This window comes from Pleurodeles waltl, chromosome 2_1 (assembly GCF_031143425.1).
Source record: "Pleurodeles waltl isolate 20211129_DDA chromosome 2_1, aPleWal1.hap1.20221129, whole genome shotgun sequence".
Lineage (NCBI taxonomy): Eukaryota > Metazoa > Chordata > Amphibia > Caudata > Salamandridae > Pleurodeles > Pleurodeles waltl.
The window spans coordinates 618941426-618963847 of NC_090438.1; the positions used below are offsets into that span (position 1 = coordinate 618941426).

The following is a 22422-nucleotide window of genomic DNA, read 5'->3' on the forward strand; positions in this document are numbered from 1 at the left end:
TCTCCCCCCCCACAGGTGATATGTGTTGGGGATTTGTGACCTTGAAGTCACTCTTTGTTTTGAGGAGTTTTGGGACTTTGGAACTTTCCTCTGTTTCTTTGAAACTGTCCTCCTCTATATTGTCCCCGAAAACCTCGCCGCTGATACTGGCTCTGGTAAGTGGGCTTTGTTTTGGAGGTTGTGGCTTCTGTGGTCTTTCGAAATGTGCCTCCGCTCTGCGGGGAGTAGAGTGCGCCCATGGCTTTGGCCGTGTCAGTGTCTTTTTTAAGTTTTTCTATTGCAGTGTCCACCTCCGGCCCAAACAACTGCTGTCCGTTGAATAGCATATTCAGCACAGCTTGCTGTATCTCTGGTTTAAATCCTGATGTACGCAGCCATGCTGGCTTCCTTATTGTTACTGCTGTGTTGACAGTTCTAGCAGCTGTGTCTGCAGCATCCATTGCTGATCGAATTTGATTATTGGAGATATTTTGTCCCTCTTCTACCACTTGCTGCGCTCTTTTTTGGAACTCCTTTGGTAGGTGTTCAATAAGGTGTTGCATCTCGTCCCAATGGGCCCTATCATATCTGGCTAGCAAAGCTTGCGAGTTTGCAATTCGCCACTGGTTTGCTGCCTGTGCCGCCACCCTTTTGCCTGCTGCGTCGAATTTTCTACTCTCTTTATCTGGAGGTGGCGCGTCTCCTGAAGTATGAGAGTTGGCTCTTTTGCGCGCTGCTCCAACTACAACCGAGTCTGGTGATAGCTGTTGTGTGATGTACACTGGGTCTGTTGGTGGCGGTTTATATTTTTTATCTACTCTTGGAGTAATGGCTCTCCCTTTGACAGGCTCCTCAAACACTTGTTTGGAGTGTTTTAGCATTCCGGGCAACATCGGCAGACTTTGATATTGACTGTGCGTAGACGACAGTGTATTAAAAAGGAAGTCGTCTTCAATGGGTTCTGAGTGAAGGCTGACATTGTGAAATGCTGCTGCCCTTGATACCACTTGAACGTAGCCTGTACTATCCTCTGGTGGCGAGGGTCTCGCTGGATAGCATTGAGGACTATTATCTGACACTGGTGCGTCGTAAAGGTCCCATGCGTCAGGGTCATCTTGACTCATCCCCGTATGAGTTGGGGATTGCATCATTGGTGGAGTGGCTACCAGTGATGGTTGTGGAGAGTGATGTGGGGATGGTGGTGGTGTTACCTTTTGCCTGTGGCTGTTTGTCCTTGTCTTGGAAGGCAAGTTTTCGTTTCATTGTGATTGGAGGAAGAGTGCTGATCTTCCCTGTATCTTTTTGAATAAAGAGCCGCCTTTGCGTGTGATCTGGTTCTATTGTCTCTAATTCTTGTTCAAATCTGTGTGTCTTCATTTGTGAGGAGAGTCCTTGTTCCTCTGAATAGGAACTAATTTTCGGTTCGGAGGCCAGATGTTTCGGCACCGAAACCTTTTCAGCTGCTTTTTTCGGCTCCGACGAAATCTTTTTTGCTTTCGGCATTGTGCCCTCTCGGTGCCGACCCATTTCGGTGCCGCTGTCTAGATGCCGAATCTTTTCGGAGCCACTCTCTCGGGCCCGAGATTGCTGCGTGCCTGTATCTCGACCGGAGTCGGATGACTTCGACATCAGCTCGCCCTTTTTCGGTGCCGATGGACGGTCACCTATTTTTCGGGTGAAGCCATGGCCTGTTGGCGGTGGCGTCCCCTGGGCTTTAACAGTCTCTTCGTGAGTTCTCTGTTTCGACGTCTTACTCACGGTTTTCGGCGTTTCTTCGGGATCGATTTCCTCCGAGTCCGAATCCTGGATGGAGAATGTTTCTTCCTCCTCCTCGAAACGCCCTTGTCCTGTCGGCGCCGACGCCATTTGCAGTCTTCTTGCTCTTCAGTCCCCGAGTGTCTTCCTGGACCGAAACGCTCGACAGGCCTCACAAGTATCCTCCTTGTGTTCTGGTGACAAACACAAGTTACAGACCAAGTGTTGATCTGTATATGGATACTTGTTATGGCATTTTGGACAGAACTGGAATGGGGTCCGTTCCATCAGCCTTGAAGAGACACGTGGCCGGGCCGACCAGGCCACGACGGGGATCGAAAAAAAACCCGAAGGGCCACCGGAGCTCTTCTTAATTCGGTGTCGATCTGTTGGAACTAACCCGATACCGAACGCAAACAATACCGACGATTTTTCCGAGATTCTAGCTAACTTTCCGACCCGAAACACGGAGCGAAAAGGAACACGTCCGAACCCGATGGCGGAAAAAAAACAATCTAACATGGAGTCGACGCCCATGCGCAATGGAGTCGAAATGGGAGGAGTCCCTCGGTCTCGTGACTCGAAAAGACTTCTTCGAAGAAAAACAACTTGTAACACTCCGAGCCCAACACCAGATGGCGGTGGAGAATCATTTGTACATGTTTTTATTTCATTGTTGTGACCATTTTTAAACTTGTGCTTTCAGCATGCTTATCTTCCTCTACGAACCTTGAAGAGTGGTTTAATAAATGTATTTCTTGGACTAAGAGTTGCATTCCAGAGATTTTTTGTCAGTGCATGAGTGTTTCATCCTGGTCCGTAGTGAAGCAAAACACCAGGCCAGTAGCCTCCCTGCCTTACTGCTCTCCCTATGTTGGTGGGCCACATAATCCCTGTATTCAATACGCCCCAGGTTATCTAGGAGCCCACACTATTCTGGTTTACGTTTGATTTGTTTCCACAATAGTCCGAAGTTCAGAATCATCTTCAATTCCAAGCCTTGGATACCATCCTCAAGGTCTCCCAATGACTTTTTGATGTTGTACACGGTCTTGAGGCACAGGCCCTTGATAACTCCATCACAGGTATCCCATACCACAGTAGGGTCTCATGCAGTAGCATTGGTTTCACTAAAAAAAGTTATCTCTACTGTCAACACTGCGTTAAATCCGGGGTCACTCAAAGCTTCCACAATTAGGTGACACATAAGATAGGTATCTGTGAGCGTGACAGGCCCCTATTAAAAGGAGAGCTTCTGGGGGTTGTGATCCAACAGTGACCACATCAAGTATTATACATCATCCTCAGCCCTGCTTTAGCACTAAAATAAAACATATCAATTCTAGTGTCCAGGGCATGTAGCCCTGACTAAAATGAGTAGTCTAGTCTTTGGATGGTGTGCAAACCATGCCTCGACAACAAGAATGTTTACAGCTCATTGTTTCTAAGCTTTAAAGGTCATTATTGCATATGTGGGAAGGATTGAGTTAGTCAGTATAAGGCCCACCATTAAAATCCCCTCCCCATTGAGTTGTATGGACTCCTGACATGTGCCCCTTCAAACTGATACCCTGCACCAGGTGTTTTGCAGCCCAAGAGCTGAGGTGTGCCATTTGGTTTGCTGTGTCCGCATTTCGATTTGGTCTGCCATGTCCTGAAGCAGCTTAACTGAGGGACCCGACTGAGGGAAGGGGTGGTGCTGAGCCACCAGCAAGAGTGAAGCGGCATTCTGGGACTGCGGAGTACATGCTGAGGAGCCCATGCATGGAGGAGGGGTCCCGCGAAGGTCAGGGACAGAGGTGAGCAAAGAGCCAGGAACTTTCAACTGGGTCCACGTAAGAGGAAGTACGAGGTGACATAGGCACCAAGTGGCACTGCACAGCCCCCTACGCAGCATCCTGAGACGTAAAGGTTAATGCTTCGGTTGCCTATGGGCAGCACGAGGAAGGCCCTGAGAGATCAACGGCAGCACCTGTGAGAGGGCCCTGCACCCAATAGTGTTGAGAGCTGCCTGCAAGGAGGAGAGCCCTGCACATCTCCCTGCTGGTCGGAGGAAGATGGTGTCGGCAGGCCCATCTTGAGACCTGGGCTCTTCTGAGAACTTGTGCAGGTAAGGGAGGTCTCTGCTTGGCAGCCCAGGGCTCTGGTAGTGGGGGAGCTGGATGATGCCTGGACCTGGCAGAATGGTCCCCCTTCCAAGGCTTCTGTGCAGAGGTGTACCCTTCTGGGAGGCAGGACCTGCGGAACAGTGGAGCTTGCCCTGGGGGGCTTTTGCAGTAGGGACTGGGCAGTGTGGCAGGGGGCCCCCCATATATTGCAAAGAAGAGGAGGTGGCCCCTCTTAGGAAGAGTTTAGGCACCGAGGGGACTAAAAACCCCTTGGGTAGCTTGGTTTTGGATGCCTGTTGGCACCGAAGGATCACTGGTGACGGCTCAGAAGTGTGCTGCGAGGGCCACGGGCATTTGTGGTGGCACGGTGCACTGGGCCACCTGGAGGACTTGGCGGGGTCTGGTGAGTGGGGACTGCCTAGAGACTTCTGATAAGGACAAGGCTGCCAGTAAGAGCTTGCAGTTTTCAGTGTGGTGCATTGCCTGGGGCATGGTATGTGCCAAGTGTGGTGCCTGATAACTGGGTGTGGCCAGGAGTGAGAGTCCATCTGTGGTAGGAGTAAGCACTGGTCCCCGCGGAACTTCAGTACTGCAGCTCCTGATACCATCCATGGGAAAGGATAAAGCACCCAAGGGACAGCAGAGCAGCTCCATCACTCAATACGCTCTGCCGCCGAGCAACATGTGCCAGATGGGGCTCCCAATGCCGATCACAGAAGAAGAATGGTCAAGAATGGCTTTGCTATAAGCGATTCAGAGGTCCCACACTGCCGTGAAGGGTAAAACTGACACTGTGGCAACTGAAGTTGGCCTCCTGCATGCAGACCTTCGCAATGTGTTGGTGAGGGTGAAAGTTGCAGAGCAAGCGATCGGTGGTCTGGGCCGGGATGCTTCCACTCTTAAGAAAAAGGTTGCGCTATTCAGAGCCACTCCTAAGATGTTAGAGGATAGGGCGGAGAACACCGAGGGCACATCCCTCAGTAATAATCCCTGCCTGGTGGGGTTCCCCGAACATGCAGAGTGAGGATCGACAGAGTTTCTTGGAGGGTTGGATTGTTAGAACCCTCAAGCCAGAGAGACCGTCCCATATGTTTACAGTAGAGAGAGCGCACCGGGGGCCCCTCTGCGAGCCCTCATCGCACAGACTTTTAGTTACTAAGACAGGGAGTGTATCCTCAGGACTGCCCGCAAAGCAGGGACTTTGAAATATGAGAATCCCAGTATTGCCATCTTCACAGACGATACCCGTGAGGTGCAATCCCAGCAAAAGTCGTTTGTAGAAGGCAAACAAAATAAATTAGGTATATGGGATTGCCCTACATGTTGCTGTTTGCGGCTCCACTGAGTAACTGTACAAGGCAAAAAAAAATTTTGGGAGAGACCTGAGGATGTTTGGGCCTGGCTTGAGCAATGGGACAAGGTGCTGCGCAGAGAACAAGGCATGTTGAGAACTAACCATAGGATGCGGACAGGGAAACCGGTGAATGCACACCACAGTAAATCTAAAGAACCGCACTCAGTTGAGAACAGCACAGTGTAACGGATTGTTGTATAGGAGCATGGCATGCTGGCGGATGGACTGTGCTTGTTTGCCCTATGAGGGGAGGAAAGGGGGAGAGCACAGTTCCGACTCCACTGGGGACTGCCGGAACTGAATCTGAGTGACACTGGCAGTTGTTTTTGTGGGGTGTGGTTGATCACGGACTTGGTGCATAAATATTTATGGGACTGGATGAAAAGCAGAGGTGTGGCCCTATACAGGCTTCAATGACAGAGTAACAAAGTGCTAAACATGGAGCATTTACTGGACTCCGAATTGCATTGTTAACTCGGAATTCTACAGCGGGAGGGTAGTTTGGGGAGAGCTTTAGGGTTTTTAAGAACAGCTGGAGTAAGACTTGGTGTGCAAATCTGCCCTGAGTTATGTGGAGGTAGCACCGGCCAGACTCACTCCTGCGCATTGGGGGGATTAGTATAGTCTGTGTGAGGGTTGGGCTCTAGTTCTACAGGCGTAGTACCAGCCAGTTTAATCACAGTGGGGTGGGGATAGGGTGACTGTGTAGTTTTAGCTCAGGATGATAGGGACAACGCATTGGATGTTTTCTTTTGCTGTCAATTGATTGCCTGGGGAGAGTTGGGGGGGGCATTCTATTTCAGAGGTGTTTTGTTACAAGTTGTGGTGGGAACCTCAGATGGTATGCACATTCTCACAATGCAGGAAGGGGAAGGTATCAGCCAGGGCTGTCAGTCTCGAGGGGAACTAGTACAGCAGGGTGCTTCTTGTCTGTGTGATGTGGACCTATAAGATAGTCACATGGAAGGTAAGAGACCTGGGTAGCTATGTGAAAAGACATAGGATGCTTTCCTACTTCCGGCGCATTGGAGTGAGTTTAGCCTGCCTACAGGAAACGCACCTTACGGAGGAGGAGGAGGCCAATAAATTGGGGAAATAAAATTGGAGAGGTCAACTGATATCCTCCACATATTCCTCCTATACCCAAGGGGTGGTAATCTGGGTGGCTCCTGGGGTCCCTTTCAGGGTGACTTACTCAGAAGTGATCAGACTTGGCACTATTTCCTGGTGCAGGGGGCACCGGATGGTGTGGCTATGACTATTTTGAATGTGTATGCCTGCAACATGGACAACAGGGAGTTCATTCCGCGCCCGCAGACTCGAATGATGGATACCTTGGCCGAGCAACTGTTATGGGCTGTGGACTTCAATTGTGTTCTTGAAGCCGATATGGGGCCAGCGAGGGGAGATGGAGGACCCAGACGAAGGGGAGTCAATTGTGGCCCTTCAGAGATGATTGGGGGACACGCTGGATAGGCTGGACAGCTTCATGCATTGGGAATATAGACAGTCGCTGCATCTGGAGGAGGATAATCTTAGTACAATGTTGGCCTGGTTTCTCAATCTTGAGGTGGACAGAAACCCTATTGTGGCTCTCCGGCGATGGGATGGGTCATTGCCCACATCCCAATGAGTCATTGATGTTTCTCTGGGGGAGCCTTTGCATGAACAGTGTGAGGGAGGAGCGGAGGCCAATGCTACAATGCACAACAGATATCTGGCCTGTGTGGAGTTGCCTGTGTTGACTTCTTTGCTGACAGAGGAATTAAAGGCTGACATTACCATGGAAGTATTGAAGGAGGGGTTAGGCAAAATGAATAGTGGGAAGCACTGGGAGGAGATGTCTTCCCGGTGGAATGTTATCAGGCGTACGTGGCACAGTTGGTGGAACCGCTGCTCAAGGTATTTTGGGAGGTGCAAGACAGGAGGATTTTGCCACCCTCCCTCTGACAGTGTGATTTCTAGGGTTCCCAATGCCTGGGTGTGATGTCATGAATCTGTCCTCCTACAGACCTCTTTCTATGCTCAATGTGGACACCAAGGTGCTGTGTAAGGTCCTGGCAGAATGGTTGAGAGATGTGGTGGCATAACTGGTTCTTGAGGATCAGTGTGACTTTACGCCTGAGCACAGCATGGCTCTTAACCTGCACCAGTTTGCACATGCGATGCATTTGATATGCACGAGCGAGGAAGAACTAGCTTTGGCCTCTATAAATATCACTAAAGCGTTTCATATGCTGAAGCTGACTTATTTGTTGCAGTTACTTCGGAGGATGGGTTTTCGACCCCACTTCCGCAAGTGGGTCAGACTATTGTATACAGCTATTTAGGCCAAAGTGCAGAGTGGTGGAATGGCTTCTGACAAGTGGGATGTGAGGAGGGGTACGTAACAGGGTTAACCCCCTTTCTCCGTTTCTTTTTACACTGCCGCTGAAGCCTATGGAGTAGAGACTTAGAAGTGAAATGGGCACCTTCAGTATAGCGGTGGGGGATTCCACACACTTTATATCTCTGTATGCCAATGATGTTTTGTTTTACTTACAACATCCCACTGAGGCAGGGCCGCTTCTAATGGCACACTTGTAGGATTTTGGAATGATGGCAGGACAGCTCATTAACAGACAAATCGCTGCTTTTCCCATTGGGAGCATTGTAAGAGACCCTAGAGAGGGATATAGTTCAGATGGGTCTGGGGTGGGAGACTGAAACTTTCAGTTTTCTCTGCATTATGGTGGGACACATACTGGATAGTCAGCATCAATATTGCATTAAGCCGCTGGTGAGCAGATTGAAGAAATCAGTTAAATTCTGGAATAAACTGCCGCTTTCTATGGTGGGCAGAATCAATGTGGCGAAGATGGTGTTCTTCCTCCAGTGTCTAGTTAAAAATGTGCTCTATGCCCTGTACTGCTCTATACCCTGCCATGTAGCTAAAGACCATTGACCACCTCCTGACCTCATTGGTGTGGGCTGAGCTGGAGGGCGGCATGAGCCACCAAGATCTGGAACTTTATTATTATGCCTATAACTCTCAACATGTGTCACATTGGGAAGCTGAGGAGAACAACTGGAAGAAAAGACTACTGCAAGGCACCTATGGAACATGTTTGTTACTAGCACTGCTTATACGCAACTCACATACACCCCAAAAGGGCCCCATTTGACCAGACAGGTGGCGGGGTGTGGGAACAAATGGTAACCAAGGTTCTAAAGCAACCGCCCTTTACTAGGGATAGCTAGCTGGACGCCCTTTAGTTAGGATATGCCACTAGTGTGATGGAGGTAAGCGGGTGCAAGACACTAGGTGATCTCTACCAAGGAGAGAAATTCCTCACTTTCATTGAGGCATGAGGAGGTGCTGGAGGCATTTGCAGTGTGGTGGGATGAGGCAAGTTCTTGCAATATGCCAAATTAGCAAGCACAGCACAGCAAGGGTAACCTGCCTGATTTCTTGACTAACAGACGGAAAGCCTACACTTGATGTTGACAGCTGGGGAGGTGAGACATATGGTGATACATCTTTATAAATCCCTTAAGATGGATAGGGTCGGGACTGAGCCCTCAGCCAATCCGGAGTGGGGGGGGACAAGTTGTCAATACCCCCATTTAACTCCAGTTAAGCTTAGTCGGATGTATAGTGGCAGGAGTGCCTATTGTCTCAGGTGGGTGTGCTTGGGGGTTAAGGGTGTGATGAGGGAGAGCATCCTTCCTGCATATGGCCTGTGCATGCCTACTGGACAACAATGATTACACAGCTGCAGGTGGTGACTGTACTACTGATCGAGGAATCATCTCAGGTGTGTCTGCTCAGCAACCTAAAAAGGGTAAAATGCACTGGAAGTTCCTGCAGTAAACTTTAGTACTGGCTAAGAGAAGAGTGGTCATAGGATGGCTGGCATAAGGGACCCCTCCCTTCCCTTCCTTAATGGTATAAAGACACAGTGGAGTGGGTGCTGGCTGAGGAGGCACACATGAAACTTAACCAATGGGATGAAAAACTGCAGGATGATTTAGAAATTTGGGCCGCACTGTTGAAGGACATGCACATGGGGATGGTTGGGATAGTAAGCAGGGCACTCAATCACAAGGAACAGAACATACCATCACACAAGAGCAGTGGTCAGAAGATGCAACAGGGGAAATTAAGCTGCATCGGGGTCGGGCTGAGTTGTAGGCAGTCTGAGGTATGCACACTCTGCCATGTGCATTCAAGGTCTTTGATGTATTCATCTGTAGTGAAATATCTGTTTTGACTGCTGACTGTGTTGCATCACTTTGCACCTGGATTAGCTGTCCAGTGTTCACCAGTTAAAGACTACATTTTGTATTCAGTTTAGCCTTAGATTCATTCTACCTATTGACTTTATTGTAGCATTAGACACTGCCATATTAAAGGCTGCCCGTAATTTTCCACATTATAAACTGTGCATTTTGTCTTGTTTTCGTGATTTTTCTCACCAAGGGCTTTGGTTGATAAGGATGTACTCAGACAGCAGGGAACGGCCTTGTTTTGACTTGACATCTTGGGATTGTGGCCAAACCCCAACATGTTATTTTCAAAGCATACTTAACTAGCCAGCATGTTTGAACCGCAAAATGAGGGGTTTTTCCAGAAAGCTCCTTTAGTTTTTTTTAAGATATAAAAAGACTCATTGCGACACTGAGGTTTGGAGTGGCCTCAATCAGGGTTCAGACGTCGGATGCCTGATATAGAGTTCCCACGAGGAACTCTGTATCAGTCGAACGGTGTCATCGGCTTGCTGGCATGAGAAAGATAAAGCACCTGACAGGCCCTACAGTGATGCATTTTTAATTCATTATTTGCTTTGCATTATAATATAGATACATATATTTGCTGTGTATACTGCATTGGAGAATCATTTTGGTATGTTTTAATTTCATTATTGTGACTATTTTTAAATATGTGCTTTCAACATACTAATCTACTTTTAGGAACCTTCCGTGGTGAAATAATAAATGTCTTCTTTGGACTAAGAAGTGCATTCCAGAGATTTTTGTCAGCTCGGTCATTAGTGAAAAGCAAAACACCATATCTGTGAACTAATGATGTACTATTTGAAGCACTTGCTGTGGGAGGCATTGGGGGTGGAGACTGATGGGTGGGGAATGAGGTTTCGTTACTTCGATACTTCCACTTGGAGACATGTGTACTCTGAACAACAGTACGGTTGATTGTCATTTTCTTGTTATATTTAAGATTTGATGTTAAGTGTGTCCGCTTGCTCTCAACAAATATCCAATAAAAAGATTTTTTGTTTTGTTAAAAATCCCTTCCTCGAAGACACAGGCCATTGGTGTAGTGGAGCAGGGCCAGCCAGTGCTTCCAAAAATGACAGCATCCCTATACTTTGTTAATTCTTAAATCAAAACTTGTTAATTTCTTTTTCACATTTCTGTGTCACTTTTATGCTCGCTACAAGTTTAGAGGGTGGTGCAATTAACTAGCCAATGGGTTACTAGGTACCCTCCCGCTTGATGACTACTTCCTGTAAAGTGCAGCATCTAGAAAACATTGGGTGCACTATTATGCCACTCCCAACATGACAAGACCTTTTTATTGGTGTGTGTAGCTCCCTAGTCCAATCCACAGGTATGGCTACCTGAGGTCTACACTTCCCTTGAAAAAACGGTTTGACAACTGGTTTCCTTCTCTGCCCGAGATGCAAGCCTGTCTGCCTAAACAAAAGAGCAGCCCTTTCATAGTGTTACTACTATTTACCTTCGAAGGCGGCCTCCCCTTTGAAGTTCACTGTTTGGGCTCACAACCACTCTGGCCATCCTGCCTCTTTGCTTGGCAGGTCCCTTGTTCCTTTTCCTGGGAGTCATTCTCACTTCTTCCCAGAAGGGGAGCAGGTTGCCTCGAGGAGAGCAGCTGTTTGTAACAGAAACTGCCAGGGAAAATCTTGGGCAACAAAGCAGCAACTTTCTAAAATAGTTTCATTTAATTCGACCTGGGCAACAAGCTGGGTTTAATGCATCAATTGTTTTCATACCTTTAAGTATTAGATTTAGTAGTTCCGTCTGGAAATTAGCACTGCTGAGAAGTCAGCATGTAATTCCATACTAGACAATGGGTCTGTCCTCTTGCGTTACTACAGTTAGAACAATGATGTTGGGATTTTGCTGTCAGGGCATTAAATTAATCAAAACACTTGTTCTTTTTTATAATAATGCACCCTGCCTTTAGGAAGTGGTAGGCCTACCTTAGGGGTGACATAAATATTAACAAGCATTGGCAGTGCCAATAGGTCTACTTACAAATGCACTGTCAATCCAGACCCGGGTTATTGTAGGTTAATGACTGCCCTCCTCCCACCTGTGATGCTGTGCGGAAAACACCATAAATTACCTAGTTATCTAGGCACTTTAAATGCATTACAATGTAATGTGTGTGCCCCTGAAAGTTCAACCTCAGGCAAGTGGATAAATAAACAAAATGATCCCATCTGTGTGGAGGGCAAGTACTTATTTTTGTGAAAGCACACAACTTCTGCCCAATCGAAACATGTACTCTTGGTTCTTAACGTGGGCACAGCCAAACCTTCTCTCCAGTGATGCTAACATAAGTGTCTGGCAAAAGCTGCACTAACTAGCCAGACCATAAAAAAGAAGTTCAGGGGTTTGCCCAGGGTTGATTTGGCAAAGATGAGTTAGCAGTTTAAGAACTACTCTATCAGCCTACAATAGTAGCCTGGGAATCATGCTTTTCCACACTCGAGGTGGCACAATCATGGCTTCAGTTCACAAGGGACACTTAATTTACAAGCCCTGGGTACACCTCATACCACATACTAGAGACGTATAAGTATGATAACCTATGCTAAATGGGGGCTCATATACTAAAACACTTTCAGAATCGAAAAACCAGCAGTATCAACCAAACTTTTAGGAGTGATCATATAAAAAGAGGCATTTCCTTATAGGTACCAGCCCCTTTAGTGACAGTACTGACAATACTTTAAGTTGCTGAGAACATACAGTTACAGTACTGTTGACATCAATATCACTACAAAGATCATCACAGTGTCAACAGTAACTGTTCAATTCATGACAGTTCCTTTGGTGTGTGTCTTACAAGTAACAATCCTGAACCTGACAGTCCTATTAGTGCCATTCACAACTGTGAGTATCCTTTTAATGGTTGTTCCTTCACTGATGGCCCAATTAGTATCAGTCTGGATCTCGGCAGTCCATATAGAAGCAGACAAGTCAGTGGTCCTATTAAGTACGCGGACATTCCTATTCATGACATAGGTTGGAGTGTGCTTATAGGTGCCCTATGGGTGTCAGGAGGCACTCTTAAGGCTCAGATCCATGAACAGCTGGACTTCATTAATCGTCTGGCTCTGCTGCCAGCTTCCCCTCTCAACACTCTCACAGAAAGATATTTATTTATTTCCCTCCTCACTTATCCCCCCAAAAGCCCATCTCCCAGCCTACAATGCCAGGAGATGGGTTCTGGTGTTTTATTTTTGGCTCGCAATTCTGGCAGACTTCTTTTCTCTTTCCCCAAGTATGTCAACAATACTTAGTTTTTCCTTACAACAACCTTTATCATTTATTTGGCCTGCCAGGTGTCGTTAATGGGAAAACAACTCTAGTATTTGCAATTAATCAAACAGCAGGAGGTCAAAGTAGAGCTAAGAAAGTCCCAAATATATCTTTAAAAAACACTTTCAGATCAAAAACAGGAGCACAGGTAAACATAAAAACAAATATTAAAAATAAAATAAAAAAAAATAAAAAAACAAGAGCACTATTGTGGGTGCTTATATAAAATATGATACCACTAGAGATCAGAAAACAAAATGGAAAATAATACTTGATGTGTGATAAGAGCACGGCACTCCTGTGATCTTGCGGGAACTGGGACAGACATCTCCAAACAAATATATATTTCCAGACAGGAAACATCAATACACACAACTATCAGAGCGAAATACAGCCAAGACATAATACCTTAATTGTCTTTAGCAGAGTGATTTGCTATTAGTTGCTCTTGAATATGCATCAGTTGTTTTAAGAACCTTACTATACATATTTTACACAATTCAGCTATATTTATAAGAAGATTATGAAGCAAAACAACTGTTGATCAAATAAAAAGGTAAGGTTTTCTGCATCAATGTGACATTTTGTGGTCATGTACAGCAATACATATTAAGAAAAAACGTTGGGAAATGTGAATGTTTCCATAGGAAAAGCTCTTTTTTTTTTTTACTTGCCTATATCTTTGGCACTGTTTGACAAATCTTCACAAAATGTTCCAAAAACAAAATATATATATATATATATATATATATATATATATATATATATATATAAATAAATCTATATATATATTTGCCCCAGTGATTCTTGTTGCACACAGAAAGTTTTGGGGTGATCCGTCAAGCAGTGGCCGAGAAAGAGGGTCATCAAAAAAAGTTGTGTTTCCTGTGCTAATTCCCATAGGGCCTCTAGACACGACTACAGCCCGAACCACTGGAAAGAATTACACCAAATTTGGCAGAAAGCTAGCTTTCGGTATACAGATCACGCTTTCGCTTATATGGTGTAAATCCATTCAGTAGTTTATGAGAAATTTAAGGAAATCCAAATTTGTATATCTCTGACCGCAAAGCCTTCACAAATAATGACAAGTTCGTGCAGGAAAATGCACAGCTCTCATTGGCTGCCATCACTTCAACCAGGAAGTGTTGGCAGCCATATTGGAGACCCTAAAAAAAAAATGTGGAAAAACAGAAAAGTGTGCAGAGTAGATACACCATGACTCCTTAGCTCCGGTGCTGGGAGACCCACCTTAATGTGCAGTGCGTTCACAAAATATTTGCGAATTTGCTGGAAAGAAAAAAAACAAGAAGTCTAGCATGCTTATTTTTGTTTTAAGCCTCTGGGTGAGCCAGGACTCGGGGAAAAGTAAAAAATGAGGAGGAGGAAGGTTGCACAGGGCCCCCCCTCCTGGGCTTTTCAGTGCCTCAGGGACCACTACCTGCCCGGGGCTTTTCATTTAATGCGAACCCCCAGAGACCACCACCTTCCCAGGGCTCTAGTTAAATCTAATGTGGGGGGCCATGCGCCCCATCCCAGCGCCTCGGGGACCACCATGTCCCCAGGGCTTCTTTTTCTTTGAACGTAGGGGGGCACTGCGTCCTTGGGGCATTACATGAAAATAAAGAGAAAAATAAAGAAAGGGGGTTCTGTTACAGACCCCCGCAGACCCAGGGACCGCCACCTCCCCGGGGATAAATTGACAGTTGGAGGGGGGCCTTCCTGGGGTCAATGATTCCCAATGAACATTGAGGATAGAAAAGACTTTGCAAAAGCTGTAAGGGGAGGCCCCTGGGTTAAAAAAAAAAACTATCTTTATGGATGAGAGGAGAGGGCAAGAACAAGCCCATTACACTGAAGACAGGGGAACCGCTTGACCCAAAGCACTACACCAGGCAAGGTAAATGGTATTGACACACCACCACCTTCCAAAAAGAAAGATAAAGACTGCTTTAGACACCCTCCTGCACACAATGTAAGGGGAAGTTAGACCAAATGCCCATGCTGCAAAACACCAAGGTGCAAAGGCAGAACCAAATGAATACATATGTCAAGTACATAGGTAGCAGAAGCTCTGGAAGGCTTACTGGATGTGGAAATCAAGGAAACAATTGCGTATAAAAATGGGCTCCTCACTACCAAAGAAAGACCTGCAGCTTGTCTAACAAATTTAAAGAAAGACTTAGACAAGTACTGCGTGGAAGGATTAGGTAAACTCCTATCAGAACTTAGACATGAAAAGCTTGGGAACCTGGGTGGAAACTACAGAATAAATATTACGTAAGACAAAAGCTAAGTAGGGGCAACATCTATCGTAACAATAGAATAACAGGTGAAATCTCTTACAGAGAAGTTGAATAGAGGTTGAGGAGAGACAATATATAAAGTCAAAAACTGAAAAAGGCACTGGTAACAAGGGCATTAAAAAAGATATCACTTTTCATCAAAGTGCTGAATGTGGGTGATGCAACAGACATAACATTGGAAAGGGTCCACAGAATTGGAACGAGAGTCAGACACCCTACAGGGAGAGGCCAAGGGAATAAGTAGCCATACTCACCTCTTGCCCATTAAAAGAACAGATTCTGAATGCAGGGAGAATGCAGAAGGCATGTGAGTGACACTTTCAAGAACTAGCTGTTACCACCCATCAAAAAGGAGGCATTACCGCCGATTGAAAAAAGTCTTAAATGACAAAAACATGAGAAGTTGCTGTATCTATCGGGGGGGGGGGGTGGGAGTGGAATGGCAAAAAAGATCAAAGTCTCATAGGTGGGAAAGGCCACAAAGACTTTGAAAGTTTGAGAGGATGAGGATTACCTTGGACTAGAATTCAAGCCAAACAGCAGGGAGGAATGACAAGGCCAAAATGGATACCAGGAGGTGGAAAAGAAACAAATGTTCCAGGCAGACTACTCACAGGAAAATAAGATCACGGAGAGAAGTTAAACTGAAAATCTTGCTTCTTCACCTAGGATTAACCATGCAAAAGAATGAATTCAGACACAGGGCATAGAGGAGCGTAATTCAGTAAGACGTATAAGGAAGATCTAAAGGAAATATTTACAGGAAGGCTGTTGGGCCCACTGGAAGAACTTTGGCCCTCATTACAACCCTGGCGGTAAATCCCGCTTTCCGCCATGCAGAAGACCGCCAACATATCGATGCGGCCGTGGAATTCCGCTACAGGTATTACGACCCACATCTCGTAGTCCGCCACAATACGGACACCCACACATGCCTGCCACACCAAAGGTCAGTGATAAACTGATGTTACCAAAACCTACACCGTCACACCAACAAGAATAAGCCCACACTATCACGACCCACGAATCAACGCGGCAGTCATTCAACCGCGGTAATCCATTGGCAGTACACACCGCCGCGCTCAAAATGCACACACATTTACAAAACACAACCACATTGGACAATTTGAAATACACACACCTGATACAAATACACACACCACCCCCACACACCCAATCCAATATAAAGCCCACACCCACAAACCCCTACAACCAAAAATTTGAAAGAAGGCCAGAGAGAGAGAGACTACCTAACACAACACCAGCATCCACAGACACAAAACACCATCACTTACACAAAATCCACGCACCTCAAACAACACACACCAATACATCCCCTCATACATCGCAACCGACACCACCTCACACATCACCCACACCACATCATGCACCTCAAAGACACCCCAGGTTCTCTGAGGAGGAGCTCAGGGTCATGGTGGAGGAAATCGTCTGGGTAGAGCCACAGCTATTCGGATCACACGTGCAGCAGACATCCATTGCAAGGAAGATGGAGCTATGGCACAGAATTGTCAGCAGGGTTAACGCAATGGGACAGCATCCAAGAACATGGACTGACATCAGGAAGAGGTGGAACGACCTACGGGGGAAAGTACGTTCCGTGGTATCCAGACACCAGATTGCTGTACAGAGGACTGGAGGTGGACCACCAACTCCTCCCCCACAACTAAAAACATGGGAGCAGCAAGTCTTGGCGATCATGCATTCTGAGGGCCTCGCAGGAGTTGCAGGAGGACTGGACTCTGGTAAGTCAAATCTTTACTACTATATCCCCCACCCTACCTGCATGCCATCACATACCGCCACCCTCACCCTCACACCCATCACCCCAACAACCCACAGATACCCCACTAACACAACCCACACATCCCAAAACCAAGCCCTATATGTAACACCAATGCATGGACACCCATCACCAAAGCATGTCCAGTAGAGAGACTCACTCATGCCCCAAAATCACCAATCACACACGGGCCACAGCAATAATGCAAGCACAGGAGTAGAGGGTCACTCACCTATTACACAAGATGGCACACACAGATACAATAAGTATGCATTTACACCCCAACAGGACTCCTACCAAACGTCACCGGACAGGAGGTGCCAGACATAGCCAGTCCCCCAACAGAAGAGGCCCACTGTGACGACAGCAGCTCTGCACGCCTGGATCAAGATGACCAGTCCGGCCCATCAGGGACCTCGGGACAGTCGGTTCCCCTGCCACAGTCACAAACTACCACTGAACCTCCCACCTCAGGAAACACCACCACAGCACCCACCCAACAGGCCCATCCCTCTGTCCCCAGGACACGTCAATCAGCAGTGTGTCCACCACTACAGGGAACCCAGGCAACCCCACTAACACAGGACAACCAGGGACCTGAGGGCAGTGGCAGTGGGCACATGGTTCACGAGACAGAGGCACAGGATAACAGGGAAGGTGGGAGGACTGCTGTGCGATGGGGGAGGACAGGCCCAGGAAACCCACTCTCCACGAGGCACTCTCCAACATCCTGGAAGCTTACCACCATTCCCAGGAAACCATGGGCACGGTACTGGCCAAGTTTCAGGAGACCCAGCGGCTGCAGGAGGAACACTACCTGGGGATCAGGGAGGACTTGAAGTCCATCAACACCATCCTGGTCACCATTGAAGGGATGCTGGCAGACCTTGTCAACACCATGAGGGACACAGTGCACACCAACGGGCCCCTGACTCTAGCCTGGACTATGAACAGCCCTCCACCTCTGCCAGCGCTAGTGGACAGGAGGCACCGCCACAGGACCAACAGGCCACCAGCACCCCACCCCCTGCAGATGGAGAACCACCCCGCAAACGGTCCCTGAGATCCAGGAACAAGACAGAGAACATTGCTAAGACCCCTGCCAGGAAATAAGACCCCCCTGAATGTCACCCTTCTGTCCCACTTTGTCACCCTGTCCATCTTTCAACTGCCATTGCTCCGCTTCCTATGCCCACTTGGACAATGCACCTGTGAAACAAATAGACTGGACTCTGCCATGGACATTCCTCCACCATCACCCCAGCCCATTTTACAACCCCCTCCACTTATTTGCACAGAAATAAACACACTTCAATTACAAAACAATCTGGAGTCAGTCTGTGCTTTCACAATTGTGTAATTGCTATATCTATGGAATATAAGAATGTCAATGTACTTGTTCAAATACCAATGTAACACAGCTGTAGGCCAGCAGTAAGCATAGCAGAGGGCACAAAGTGGGACCCAGATCTGTGAAATGGAAAGTCAAAGTGACAAGTCAGTGTCCATACACTGAGTGAAAATGACAGACTTATGCTAGCTCCAACAATAGTATGAGATGTGGGAAGCAGTTACATCTTGTTACCTGTGTCTCCCTGGAAGTATTGCATAATGATGTTGTTTCAGTTGTCACCATCCTCTTCTTCTGCCTCTTCTTCACTGTCCACAGGCTCCACAGCTGCCACAAGACCACCATATGGCCCATCCTTCTGAAGAAAAGGCACCTGCCGTCGCAAAGCCAGGTTGTGCAGCATACAGCAGGACACGATTATCGGCACACCTTCGGTGAGTAGTATAGGGATCCACCTGTTAGATGGAGGCACCGGAATCTGGCCTTCAGGAGGCTGAACGTCCTCTCAATAATACGCCTAGTTCGCCCATGTGCCTCATTGTAGCGTTCCTCTGCCCTTGTCCTGGCATTCCTCACTGGGGTCAGTAGCCATAAGAGGTTGGGGTAACCAGAGTCACCTGCAAATGTCGAGGGACAACTGTTAGACACACACTAACCCTTAGGGACAACCCCATACCCAGACACCTATGTTAACTGTATTGGGACCTTGGCCTCACCTATTAGCCGCACCCGGTGCCTCTGGAGTTGCCCCGTCACATGGCCCCTGCCTTCACTTTGGAGGAGTTGGAGAAACTAGTAGATGGGGTCCTCCCCCAGTACACGCAACTGTACGGTCCTCCAGACAAACAGGTGAGTACACTGTAAGCATGATGCATGGGCAATGCCTGTTTTGAGTGGTGTGGATGGAAGATACATGGAGGAGGCGGGCTGAGGCATGCATGTGCGGATGGTGAGTGTGTCAGGGCCTGGGTGGGAACTGGTGGGCAATGAGTATGACGGTCTGGACGGGTGAGTAATTTCCTTTCCCCCGTACCATTCCTCTAGGTCAGCGCCCACCAGAAGAAGGTTATGTGGCATGCCATCGCCAAGGACGTCCAGACCCTGGGGGTCTACCACAGACGGAGCACCCACTGCCGTAAAAGATGGGAGGACCTACGCCGCTGGAGCAAGAAGACGGTGGAGGCCCAGCTGGGGATGGCCTCCCAACGTGGAAGGGGTGCCCGTCGCACCATGACACCCCTGATGTACCAGATCCTGACAGTGGCCTATCCAGAGTTGGATAGGCGCTTCAGGGCATCACAGCAGCCACAATGGGGTGAGTACACTCTCATTCAGAGGAATCTGCGCGCATTACGAGGTGTCTGGGTGGGGGCGGTGGGTTCCCCTAGGCCAGGGCGAACTTGGTAGGCAAGGTCCCTTGTGAGGCAGGCTCTGTGGCACCCCAACCCCACTAGTGGTAAGTGACTTCCAGGTGTGCAGCAACTGGGCTTAGGCCTCGTACCCCATGGACATGTGAATTTGCTAGGAACTGTTAGTGCATGGCGTAGTGCTAAGGGCTGCTCCCTGTGTGTTGTGTCCACCAACGGTAGTGGTGTTGCATGCACTGAACATGTTTTTCTTCTGTTCCACCCCCACCCACATTTTGTTGTCTCCCTGTTCTTGTGTGCAATAGAATCATCAGGCGGAGGAGCAGTGGCACCAGAGCAGGAGGGAGCTGCAACCCACTTGGCCCTGGAGGGTGAAGCAATGGAGTCTGAAGCCACCAGTGGGACGGAGGGCGAGGGGAGCTCCACAACGGGGACAGGAGCATACACCAGTGACAGCGACTCCTCCTCTGATGGGAGCTCCCTTGCGGTGGCGGGCACCACTGTGCCCACCGCATCAACAGGTACAGCCGCCACCCCCACCTACCAGCACCGCCCTCCTAGCAGCCCCTCAGCGTGTGTCCCATGCCCGCTCACCCAGGAGGGTGGGCATCTTCTTTGCCCCAGGCACCTCAGGCCCTGCCCCAGTCAGCCCTGCTGCCCTCAGTGAGGAGGCTATTGACCTACTGAGCTCCCTCACTGTTGGGCAATCTACCATTTTGAATGCCATCCAGGGTGTAGAGAGGCATTTGCAACAAACAAATGCATACCTGGAGGGCATTCATTCTGGGCAGGCGGCCCAAGAGACAGCATTTCAGGCTCTGGCCTCTGCACTGATGGCAGCCATTGTGTCTGTGTCCAGCCTACCCCCTCCAACTTCCACTACCCAGACCCAATACCCTCTACCTCAGCCTATCCCAAGCACACCATCAGACCAGCATGCTCACTCATCAACACACAAGAGTGGACATGGCAAACATAAGCACCACACATCCCACAGGCACTCACACAAGCACCATCCCCATGCAGACACAGCAACATCCACTGCCTCCACTGTGTCCCCCTCCTCAACCTCCGTGTCTCGTCTCCACTCACACCTGCATGCACTACATCTTCATCCACTGCCTCCATCACCAGCACGCCCATCACCACACACCGCTCACATGCAATCACCACCCCCACTACCATGCACACATCCCCCTGGGTCCTCTCCAAGTGTGTCTCTGAGCCCTCCTCCCAAAAGACACAAACGCAGGCACACACCCACCCAACAGCCATCCACCTCACAACAGCCTCCGGCCCATGCACCTTCACCCAAATTCAGCAAAGAACACCTCCTACAACCACTACCTCTTCCTCCACTCCCAAACCCACTCCATCTTCCCGTCCCAGTGTGTCGAAAAAAACTTTTCCTGGCAAACCTTGACCTCTTCCCTTCACCTCCCCCACCCCCATCCTTCCCCTAGGGCCAAGCTTTCCAGGTCCCAGCCCAGCAACTCAGCCCCCAAATCCCCAGGCACAGTGGTGTCAGCAACTGCGGGGTCATCGAGTGCGCCACCCATCAGGGCTGCCAGTGTGCCACGTAGCGAGGGCAAGGACATTCCGCCACCTGCCAAGGTGAAGAAGGTGCCCAGATCCCAGAGGGAGAAGCCGCACCTACCAGCCACCAAGAGCTCTGCAAAAACAAAAGGGGACAGTGTCAAGACACCTGCAGCACCATCAAATGTGGGGAAGGGACAAAAGCAGAAGAACACGTCAGGGCACGGTGTCACCGACTTAGGGACCAGTGCCACCCCTTCTGTCCACGACAACACCAACCTGTATGGTGGCGAACACCGCAAGCCGTCCCGCCACCAGCACCGCCACCAGCTCCGCCACCTGCACCGCCACCTGCACCGCCACCTGCACGTCTGCAGCCTCAGCGACAGTCCCCAGCATCTTCCCTAGTGGGCAGCCGTCCAAGGCTGCAGGAGACGTCCTGCTGTGTCCCTCAGCAGGTGCGGACCCATGCACCACCACCAGCACCGCCGCAATCACCGCCACCAGCACCGCCGCAAGCACTGCTACCACCAGCCCCGCGACGTGCTCAGACAGTGGCACCAAGGCTGACATGGCTACCATCCCCAGTGGTCAGTCGTCTGAGGCTGGAGGAGACTTTCTGGACCCTGGCCAGCTTCCATGAGGCATGACTTCCATCACTGTTTGCACCTGTAGGTGGAAGGTGAAGCCGCAGCAGTGTGGGGTGTGTCGCTTCCTCCATGGCGTATCATGCTACCTGTTCCTCTGCAATCCCGTGGCACACACACCCAGGTGAGGGAATGGTAGAAGCCACACTGCACGTGGAGCACTCTGGGCACCATGCCCCCTCCAGAACCAGTGGAGACATACATCCACTACCTCAGTCCTTGGCAGGATGAAGCACTCTGGGCACCAGGCCCCCTCCAGAACCAGTGGAGAATGAAATCCAGTACCTCAGTCCTTGGCAGGATGAAGCACTCTGGGCACCAGGCCCCTTCCAGAACCAATGGAGACATACATCCACTACCTCAGTCCTTGGCAGGATGAAGCACTCTGGGCACCAGGCCCCCTCCAGAACCAGTGGAGAATGACATCCACTACCTCAGTCCTTGGCAGGATGAAGCACTCAGGGCACCAGGCCCCTCCAGAACCAGTGGAGAATGACATCCACTTGAGAGACTGTGGCTTTGCACTCCCCAGGATAAAGTAGTGGGCAAACCACCCACTGGAGAGACTTCAGAGACTGTGGCTTTGCACTCCCCAGGATAAAGCAGTAGGCAAACCACCCACTGGAAAGACTTGAGAGACTGTGGC

At 48.9% G+C, this 22422-nt stretch overlaps 1 protein-coding gene across 4 annotated transcripts in view; it reads right to left on the reverse strand.

Moving 5' to 3' along the window:
- Positions 1–22422, reverse strand: part of YAE1 (YAE1 maturation factor of ABCE1) — a 131266-nt gene that overhangs the window by 92647 nt on the left and 16197 nt on the right. The window lies entirely within an intron of this gene.